This window comes from Anthonomus grandis, chromosome 3, assembly GCF_022605725.1.
Source record: "Anthonomus grandis grandis chromosome 3, icAntGran1.3, whole genome shotgun sequence".
Lineage (NCBI taxonomy): Eukaryota > Metazoa > Arthropoda > Insecta > Coleoptera > Curculionidae > Anthonomus > Anthonomus grandis.
This window is the reverse complement of record NC_065548.1, coordinates 8,509,271-8,519,306: the sequence shown is the minus strand read 5'-3', so window position 1 is coordinate 8,519,306 and position 10,036 is coordinate 8,509,271.

The following is a 10,036-nucleotide window of genomic DNA, read 5'->3' as shown; positions in this document are numbered from 1 at the left end:
AACATTTTGAAACTACTGTAGAATTTACCGTAAATCAACTCATACTAATAGATATCTTAATTTTAATTCGAATCATCCAATAATGGTAAAGCTAAAGAGAGGAGTGGTAAAAAGTTTATATGATATGATTTGTATTAATCAATATTTGTTGTTTTGTAATAAAACAAAAATGACTTAATACAAAACAATTGTCTAAAATATTTCTTGGAAAAATACTTTAAAGAATTTGATAATCCGTGTATCAACTTCTTTTTTCCACAAATCTTATTTTATCCAGGTTTTTAAGTGATTAAAAGAATTGCTAAAAAATTTAACATAAGAACTATTCTTAAACAAGAACTAGACCTTTCAATGAAAATTAATTTAATAAAAATGTAATATTTAAAATTTCTCGTACTTGTGGTAAATTTTATACATAGGTAAAACTTGTAGATCATTACCAAAAAGAATTAATGAATATAAATATTACATAAAACACAATGATTTTCAAAAATTCAGAATTACACAACATGCATTCGACAATAACCATAGAATAAACTGAGCTGCTTCCTCAATTTTAACAAAGGAACCAATTTGAAAATTACGTAAATTAAAGGAAAGTGCATTTATAATGTTAAATGAAGATAAATGCATAATACGATTAATGGATTCCTTTGCTAAGGAGAGAGGTAGAACAGGGCATTCTTAAAATTAATTGATAATTTGGAATATACTTTATTCATATATTTTTTATCATTAATGTACATTAGGTTCACACCCCTTAAAAAATCATTGTTTTTTTATTAATTTTTAAAATAGTTTATCAAAGTCAAATTATAAAAAAAAGGTATATTTAAATTAATTTTGTATTTTTGAAGAACAACAATAAAAAAATAGATATTTTTAATTTAATTTAATTTATCTGATAACGGTAACAGATTTAATTACCAAAACATTGGTTGAAACTAGGTATTTTTATTCAATAAATCGTTATTAACTATACATGTAATAGTCACCATCTCACGTTTACCTGTGTCATATATCATGAGCGTTCTTTAATGTGTGTTATTCTATTTACAATCAAATCTGATGATGCCGTAATACGAAACATTTCAAATCTTTCAGGTAATTGTTGGGGTTTCTTTCAGCGTAAACGGAAATGGCACACATATACTTCGTCAGTAAGGAAAGCAACAATATCCTCGAAGTAATTGTGTACTTTCGGTACGTCATGATTTGCGACCAACTCCTTTATTTTCTTGTCACTGGAGGCTAAATTATGCATCGTCCTTTAAAAAAAAAACAAATCTGAAATTTTATTAGAACAATATAATTAAGATATACGAATTACTCTTACCAAATATATTTAACGTATGAACAATAGTTTCTGTATTTTGAGAGTCGTTCACCACTGTTAAAAAAATCAAGTCGGTTTACAGGATTATATCCTCTTGCTTTGACTCTGGGATCTATTGAAGGTGTTCGGTAATATAATTAAGATATTATATTATATTATAATATAATTAATAATATAATTAAGATATACGAATTACTCTTACCAAATATATTTAACGTATGAACAATAGTTTCTGTATTTTGAGAGTCGTTCACCACTGTTAAAAAAATCAAGTCGGTTTACAGGATTATATCCTCTTGCTTTGACTCTGGGATCTATTGAAGGTGTTCGGAATTAATTCGGAACACAATATCCTTGTTCCGCGAACATCTAATTTTTGTGTCCCGCGAACGACGAAGCTTAAAAGCGCATGTACTTTAATACCAAAGTAGTTCAGGATTCCTCGCGCGAACGAACTTATTAAATTAGGGAAAGTTTTTAAGAGATATCTTAGTATAGCATTAAGTAAAGGCATTGTTTGCGATACCGAATGTGCAGTAGTCTCAGAATCTAAGTGTTACTCTGAGGCGACGATATTCCCTGAACGATCGGCACTCAATCAAGGTTCAAAAGCCAAAAATCTTAGGTAGGTACCAAAAGAATGTTTAAAAACATATTTTCAATTTCGTTCTTCGATTCATTCAACCGTTCTAAATGAATGCCCCCATTGATTCATTTATGACGCGTATCCGGCTCACACGTGACCTCCAAAAAAGAATAAAAAAGAAGAAGTGTGATTTTTTCATGAAAAATTCACACTTAGCGGGGTCAAAAACCGCCCAAAAATCGAAAACTGCTGTCGTCTGTCCGATGAATTTAAAATTTAAATCGAGACGACCACAAAAAACCAAAACAGATCTTTTATGGATTTCGAGTAGTATAGGTGGGCGGGGAGGTCTTGCATCATTATGATAAATCCGATTATGTGGAATCGCGAATTTGCATTTTTCGTTCGACGCAAACACGCGGAAACTGGATCTTCGTGTCCTGCGGTGGGTCTTTTCTTATTCCTCTTTTTTTTAAATTTAATTTATTGGTTCTTCTGTATAGAATGTACGACCTAAGCTAATAATTTTCGTCTAGAGCCCGAGTGGACTGTGGGCGTTCACATAACTGTGATTATGTCATTGGTTTGCCATTTTTACGATTCTGGTTTTATTAGTCCTACAGTCATCTGAAAAGTGTTAATTTCGGCACAAATAGGAGAAATTTTGATGCTTTGCCCCAAGTTAGTGTTCCTTATAAAAAGCCCAAAAACAAGAAGTTGCGGTCCCTCGCTCCGTACTTTTTTGGAAAACTCAAATTTTTTTTATAATCGAACCGTGGGTTTTAGGAAAAAGTGTCTGAAACAAAAAATGTTTATAATAACTAATTGCCTTAAAATTTTAGTTCCAGAATCATTTCTGTAAAAGCAAATCAAAGAGGGCGCCAAAGTGAGTCACCTAACATAATTTTTCCAAAATTTCGTCCTAAAATAATTTTTTTCACTGTTTTAAACATTGTCAACGTGTAGAACCGAAACAACTGCAAATATTTCAAAAGATACTAAATTAATCTATATACTCAATAAAAAAAAACTAGGGAAACTTTATTAACAATTTTATTTAATATTGGGCTTAACACGCCTCGGTAAATAAATAAATAAAAAAAAACAATAAATTTATTAACAAAAAACATTTATCTTAAATTAAAATTATATTAAGTGCTCAAATTGTTGTCTCTGTGTACCAAGACACAATTGCACTCTTCTTACGAATATTGAGCACCGCGTGATTTATTTCCCGTCTACTTAAAATCTATTAAACTCTCTGATAATACTTATCCGCATCAATATATGCAAAAAAATTAATATTTTACAGGTAACAAAATTGCATCGTTTCAATTACTGTAATTTTGGGACAAATTATTTCTGTAAAATCAGGATTTTCCCTAAAAAAGTCTTTACCAGAGGAAAAAATCATGCTTGCTCTTCTTTTAACACCCCCCCGGTATAAAACAATGACAAATCCAAGAAGAATTTCCATTCAGAAAGTAACACGGGCATAATTGTATAATTTTATGAATGAATGGCTTTGAATTGAGACCGGGGAAACAATGGCCCATTTTTATTTACTACCTACGAAAATTTTACTGGTCGCTTATGCGATGCATTATGCATGTGAATGAATGGGTTCATTTCAATTGCATTCCTTCACATTTCTGTTTTAATTTAATGTTAAATGAGTATATTCGGTATACAAGTCACCATATTTCTTTTCTACAAGATGGCCACCCTCTGCCATTTTGATAAGTTGGACCTCTGTCATGACAATCTAGATGATGCCACTTATCTGACAGGTAAGTGACATTCAGAACCGATCATATTTTTTTCTCCAAGATTGAGCTGATTTTCTAAACAGTTGTCACTCATATGTCAAAACAAAAATATCTGGTTTCCTGTCCAATCAGCTGCTTTTGCCAATTTAACTAACAGATAACTGACAGCCACATACTTTAGACAAAAAGGATAACAAAAAACTGAGAACTAATAGGAAAATATGTCAAATGCCTGGAAGAAATGAATAAGGATTGTAACTGATCGACTGTCACGTAAAGTCAGTTGTTAAAACTGTCAAATTCCCACTCAGTGAAATGACAGATGACAAACAATTTGACAGCATTTAAGAGTTGAAATTATAATGGTGTTACCATATAAAATGCGTACGTGCATTTTCGCCAATCACGCCACTGTTTTTTTTTTATTGCACTAGACAAAATATCTTTTAAGTGTAAATCATTTTATGTTTTCCCAAGAAAAACAAACCGCAAATTCAGCACCGAAACTATGCATTAGTAGGCAAAGAGCCGGTTTTATTTTGTTTAAAAAAGCGGGTCAGTTACACGACATGATGCGGGGTTGTTGAATGTTTTAGAACGTTATGCAATTTTTATTGCGTTTTAACGCCGGTGCACCGGTTGCATCCAGAAACGGTTAATTTTTATATGATTTTACGACTGGACTCGCTCATGTGGTTAAAGAATCGTTCAATTTTATATTACTGATTATTAATATTAATAATAGTTAATCGCCGATTGCACTCCTATTATGATCATCTTATAATATATACACAGTTGTAGAGGGCCAAAAACATCGACTCAATATGATCGTTTTCGAAAAATCAAGCTTTAAAAGTTGATATATTTTTTACACTTACCTTTTTTATTTTGGAACTTTTTAACAAACAAATAAATATATAGAAAAGAACAATATAGAGTCTTAAAGGAAATTTAATGCTCTACAAAAAAGGTCTCTTAATATTTTTACATAAAATTACGCTTTAAAAAGTTATTCACAACTCGAATAAGACCTCTTGAATAATATTTTCGATATATTTTTCAAAAAAAAATTGTCGATTTTTTTGACTCAGTCTAAATACAGGGTGTTAAAGTTTCATATACATAACTTTTGTGTGCATGCTTGTATGTCATTTTTAATTGACAAAATGAACCTCACGTAAAAAAATGTATTTAGTGAAAGTCGCTAGGAGCAACCGTTCTTAAGAAAAGTGACCAAAATATCTGGATTTAATAAAAAACAGGATTGTAATGCCTGATGGAAGATGTAATAAACCAGGTTGGTAAATATCTGGAAGAAATGAAAACGAGCTTTAGGTACCTACCTGGAATTAATAGAAAAAAATACCTGATATTTTTGAAAGAAATGGAGGTTGGCTGTCAGTGTCTATAATTAGTGTAAATAAAAAAAAAACAAAAGTTTGAAAGAAAAGAAAAATAGTGCAAACTGCCAGGAATTTATTAAATTTGTTGAAATTCCTTGAAAGAATTGATCCAGGAATATTAAAAAAGACTTTTACAAATCCATATCTGAATGAAATATAGCTTTAACTACTTGGAAATCCTGGAAGAAATAGGGAATTCAATGGCTCAAAATAATTTAAAAAAAAGCTCCAAATGCCTGGAAAAAATTAAAAATGACTCCACAGGCCTGGAAGTACTAAAAAAATACTTCAAATGCCTAGAATAAAGTAACCAAGATAATAACTACTTGAAAATATAAAATTGCTTTAAGTGAAGAAATGATCCAAGATTTATCTATGTATGTACCTGACAAAGATGGGAATTAACTCTAACTGCCTGGAAGAATTAAAAAAAAACTTCTTGGAACAAACAAAAACAGTATCGTAATGCCTGATGGAAGATATAATAAACCAGGTTGCTAAATATCTGGAAAAAATTAAAACGAGCTTTAGGTACCTACCTGGAATTAATAGAAAAAAGTACCTGACATTTTTTAAAGAAATGGAGGTTGGCTGTCAGTGTCTATAATTAGTGTAAATAAAAAAAAACTTCAAAAGTTTGAAAGAAAAGAAAAATAGGGCGAACTGCCAGGAATTATTAATAAATTAATTGAAATGACTGAAGGATATAAGGACTTAATGTCTTCAACTGTCTGAAAAAAATTAAAACTGGCTTCAACTGCCTAAAAGAACCTAAGAAAAGACTTCAAATGTATGGAAAATATTAATACCTACATGAAAAAAATATAAAATACTTTAAATTACTTGAAGAAATTGATCCAGGAATATTAAGAAAGTATTTCAAAAGACTTCAATGCTTGAAAGAATTGGCCTTTTTACAAATCCATATCTGGATGAAATAAAAAATAGCTTAACCTACTTGGAAGTCCTGGAAGAAATAGGAAATTCAATTGCTCATAATAATAAAAAAAAGCTCCAAATGCCTGGAAGGAACTAAAAATTAGTCCACAGGCCTGGAAGTACTAAAAAAAATACTTCAAATGCCTAGAATAAATTAACCAAGATTATAAATACTTAAAAATATAAAATTGCTTCAAGTGAAGAAATGATCCAGGATTTATCTATGTATGTACCTGACAAAATGGGAAATAACTCTATAACTGCCTGGAAGTATTAAAAAAAATGTCATCTGCTTGGAACAGATTGACGTTTTTATAAATCCATATCAGAAAAAATGATGTTATTTGTTACCTAAAAATCCTGGAAGAAGTGGGAATGCAATGCTGCTTAAAATAAACTTAAAAAACGCCTCAAATGACTGGAAAGAACTGAAAAATAACCCAAAGGCCTGGAAATAGTAAAAAAATACTTCAAATGTCTAGAACAAATTAACCTAGATTGTAACTACTTGAAAATTAAAAATGAAATTGCTTTAACTGCGTGAAAGTATTTCAAAAGACTTCAATGCTTGAAAGAAATTGACCTTTTTACAAATCCATATCTAAAGGAAATGAAATATAGCTTTAACTACTTGGAAATCCTGGAAGAAATAGGGAATTCAATTGCTTAAAATGATTTAAAAAAAGCTCCAAATGCCTGGAAGGAATTAAAAATTACTCCACAGACCTGGAAGTACTAAACAAATACTTCAAATGCCTAGAACAAATTCACCTAGATTATAACTACTTGAACAATAAAAATGAAATTGCTTCACCTGCCTGCAAGTATTTCAAAAGACTTCAGTGCTTGAAAAAATTGGCCTTTTTACAAATCCATATCTGGAGGAAATGTAATATAGCTTTAACTACTTGGAAATTCTGGAAGAAATAGGGATATTATAATATAATAGAAATATTATCAATTGCTTAAAATAATTAAAAGAAATGCTCCAAATGCCTGGAAGAAATTAAAAATGACTCCACAGGCCTGGAAGTACCAAAAAATACTTCAAATGATAAAATAAATTAACCAAGATTATAGCTATTTGAAAATATAAAATTGCTTCAAGTGAAGAAATGATCCAAGATTTATCTATATATGTACCTGACAAATCGGGAAATAACTCTAACTGCCTGGAAGTATTAAAAAAAAACTTCAACTACTTGGAACAAATTGACGTTTTTATAAATCCATAGGAAGGAACTGAAAAATGACTCCACAGGCCTGGACATAGTAAAAAAATACTTTAAATGCCTAGAATCAATTAACCCAGATTGTAACAACTTGTAAAAATACAAATGAAATTGCTTCAAGTGTCTGGAAAAAATAATCCAGGATTTTAACTTGACAAAATGGGAAATAACTCCTGGAAGTATTTCAAAACACTTCAATGCTTGAAAGAAATTGGACTTTTTTTTATCTGGATTGAATAAAAAACAGTATCGTAATGTCTGATGGAAGATATAATAAACCAGGTTGGTAAATATCTGGAAGAAATGAAAATGAGCTTTAGGTACCTACCTAGAATTAATAGAAAAAAATACCTGATATTTTTGAAAGAAATGGAGGTTGGCTGTCAGTGTCTATAATTAGTGTAAATAAAAAAAAAACTTCAAAAGTTTGGAAGAAAAGAAAAATAGTGCGAACTGCCAGGAATTATTAATAAATTAATTGAAATGACTGAAGGATATAAGGAATTAATGTCTTCAGCTGTCTTAAAAAATTAAAAAAGTGGCTTCGATGGCCTGGAAGAACTGGAGAAAAGACTCCAAATATATGGAACATATTAATACCTACTTGAAAAAAATATAAAATTACTTCAAATTCCTTAAAAGAATTGATCCAGGAATATTAAAAAAGACTTCAACTACTTGAAAGAAATTGGCCTTTTTACAAATCCATATCTGGAGGAAATGAAATATAGCTTTAACTACTTGGCAGTCCTGGAAGAAATAGAGAATTCAATTGCTTAAAATAATTTAAAAAAAGCTCCAAATGCCTGGAAGAAATTAAAAATGACTCCATAGGCCTGGAAGTACTAAAAAATACTTCAAATGCCTAGAATAAAGTAACCAAGATTATAACTACTTGAAAATATAAAATTGCTTTAAGTGAAGAAATGATCCAAGATTTATCTATGTATGTACCTGACAAATCGGAAAATAACTCTAACTGCCTGGAAGTATAAAAAAAAATACTTCAACTGCTTGGAACAAATTGACGTTTTTATAAATCCATAGGAAGGAACTGAAAAATGACTCCACAGGCCTGGACATAGTAAAAAAATACTTTAAATGCCTAGAATCAATTAACCCAGATTGTAACAACTTGTAAAAATACAAATGAAATTGCTTCAAGTGTCTGGAAAAAATAATCCAGGATTTTAACTTGACAAAATGGGAAATAACTCCTGGAAGTATTTCAAAACACTTCAATGCTTGAAAGAAATTGGACTTTTTTTTATCTGGATTGAATAAAAAACAGTATCGTAATGTCTGATGGAAGATATAATAAACCAGGTTGGTAAATATCTGGAAGAAATGAAAATGAGCTTTAGGTACCTACCTAGAATTAATAGAAAAAAATACCTGACATTTTTGAAAGAAATGGAGGTTGGCTGTCAGTGTCTATAATTAGTGTAAATAAAAAAAAACTTCAAAAGTTTGGAAGAAAAGAAAAATAGGGCGAACTGCCAGGAATTATTAATAAATTAATTGAAATGACTGAAGGATATAAGGACTTATTGTCTTCAACTGTCTTAAAAAAATTAAAACTGGCTTCAACTGCCTAAAAGAACTTAAGAAAAGACTTCAAATGTATGGAAAATATTAATACCTACATGAAAAAAATATAAAATTACTTTAAATTACTTGAAAAAATTGATCCAGGAATATTAAGAAAGTATTTCAAAAGACTTCAATGCTTGAAAGAATTGGCCTTTTTACAAATCCATATCTGGATGAAATAAAAAATTACTTTAACTACTTGGCAGTCCTGGAAGAAATAGGGAAATTAATTGCTTAAAATAATGAAAAGAAAAGCTCCAAATGCCTGGAAGAAATTAAAAATGACTCCACAGGCCTGGAAGTACTAAAAAAATACTTCAAATGCCTAGAATAAATTAACCAAGATTGTAACTACTTGAAATTATAAAATTGCTTCAAGTGAAGAAATGATCCAAGGTTTATCTATGTATGTACCTGACAAAATTAGAAATAACTATAACTGCCTGGAAGTATTAAAAAAAAACTTCAACTACTTGGAACAAATTGACGTTTTTATAAATCCATAGGAAGGAACTGAAAAATGACTCCACAGGCCTGGACATAGTAAAAAAATACTTTAAATGCCTAGAATCAATTAACCCAGATTGTAACAACTTGTAAAAATACAAATGAAATTGCTTCAAGTGTCTGGAAAAAATAATCCAGGATTTTAACTTGACAAAATGGGAAATAACTCCTGGAAGTATTTCAAAACACTTCAATGCTTGAAAGAAATTGGACTTTTTTTATCTGGATTGAATAAAAAACAGTATCGTAATGTCTGATGGAAGATATAATAAACCAGGTTGGTAAATATCTGGAAGAAATGAAAATGAGCTTTAGGTACCTACCTAGAATTAATAGAAAAAAATACCTGACATTTTTGAAAGAAATGGAGGTTGGCTGTCAGTGTCTATAATTAGTGTAAATTAAAAAAAACTTCAAAAGTTTGGAAGAAAAGAAAAATAGTGCGAACTGCCAGGAATTATTAATAAATTAATTGAAATGACTGAAGGATATAAGGAATTAATGTCTTCAACTGTCTTAAAAAATTAAAAAAGTGGCTTCAATGGCCTGGAAGAACTTGAGAAAAGACTCCAAATATATGGAACATATTAATACCTACTTGAAAAAAATATAAAATTACTTCAAATTCCTTAAAAGAATTGATCCAGGAATATTAAAAAAGACTTCAACTA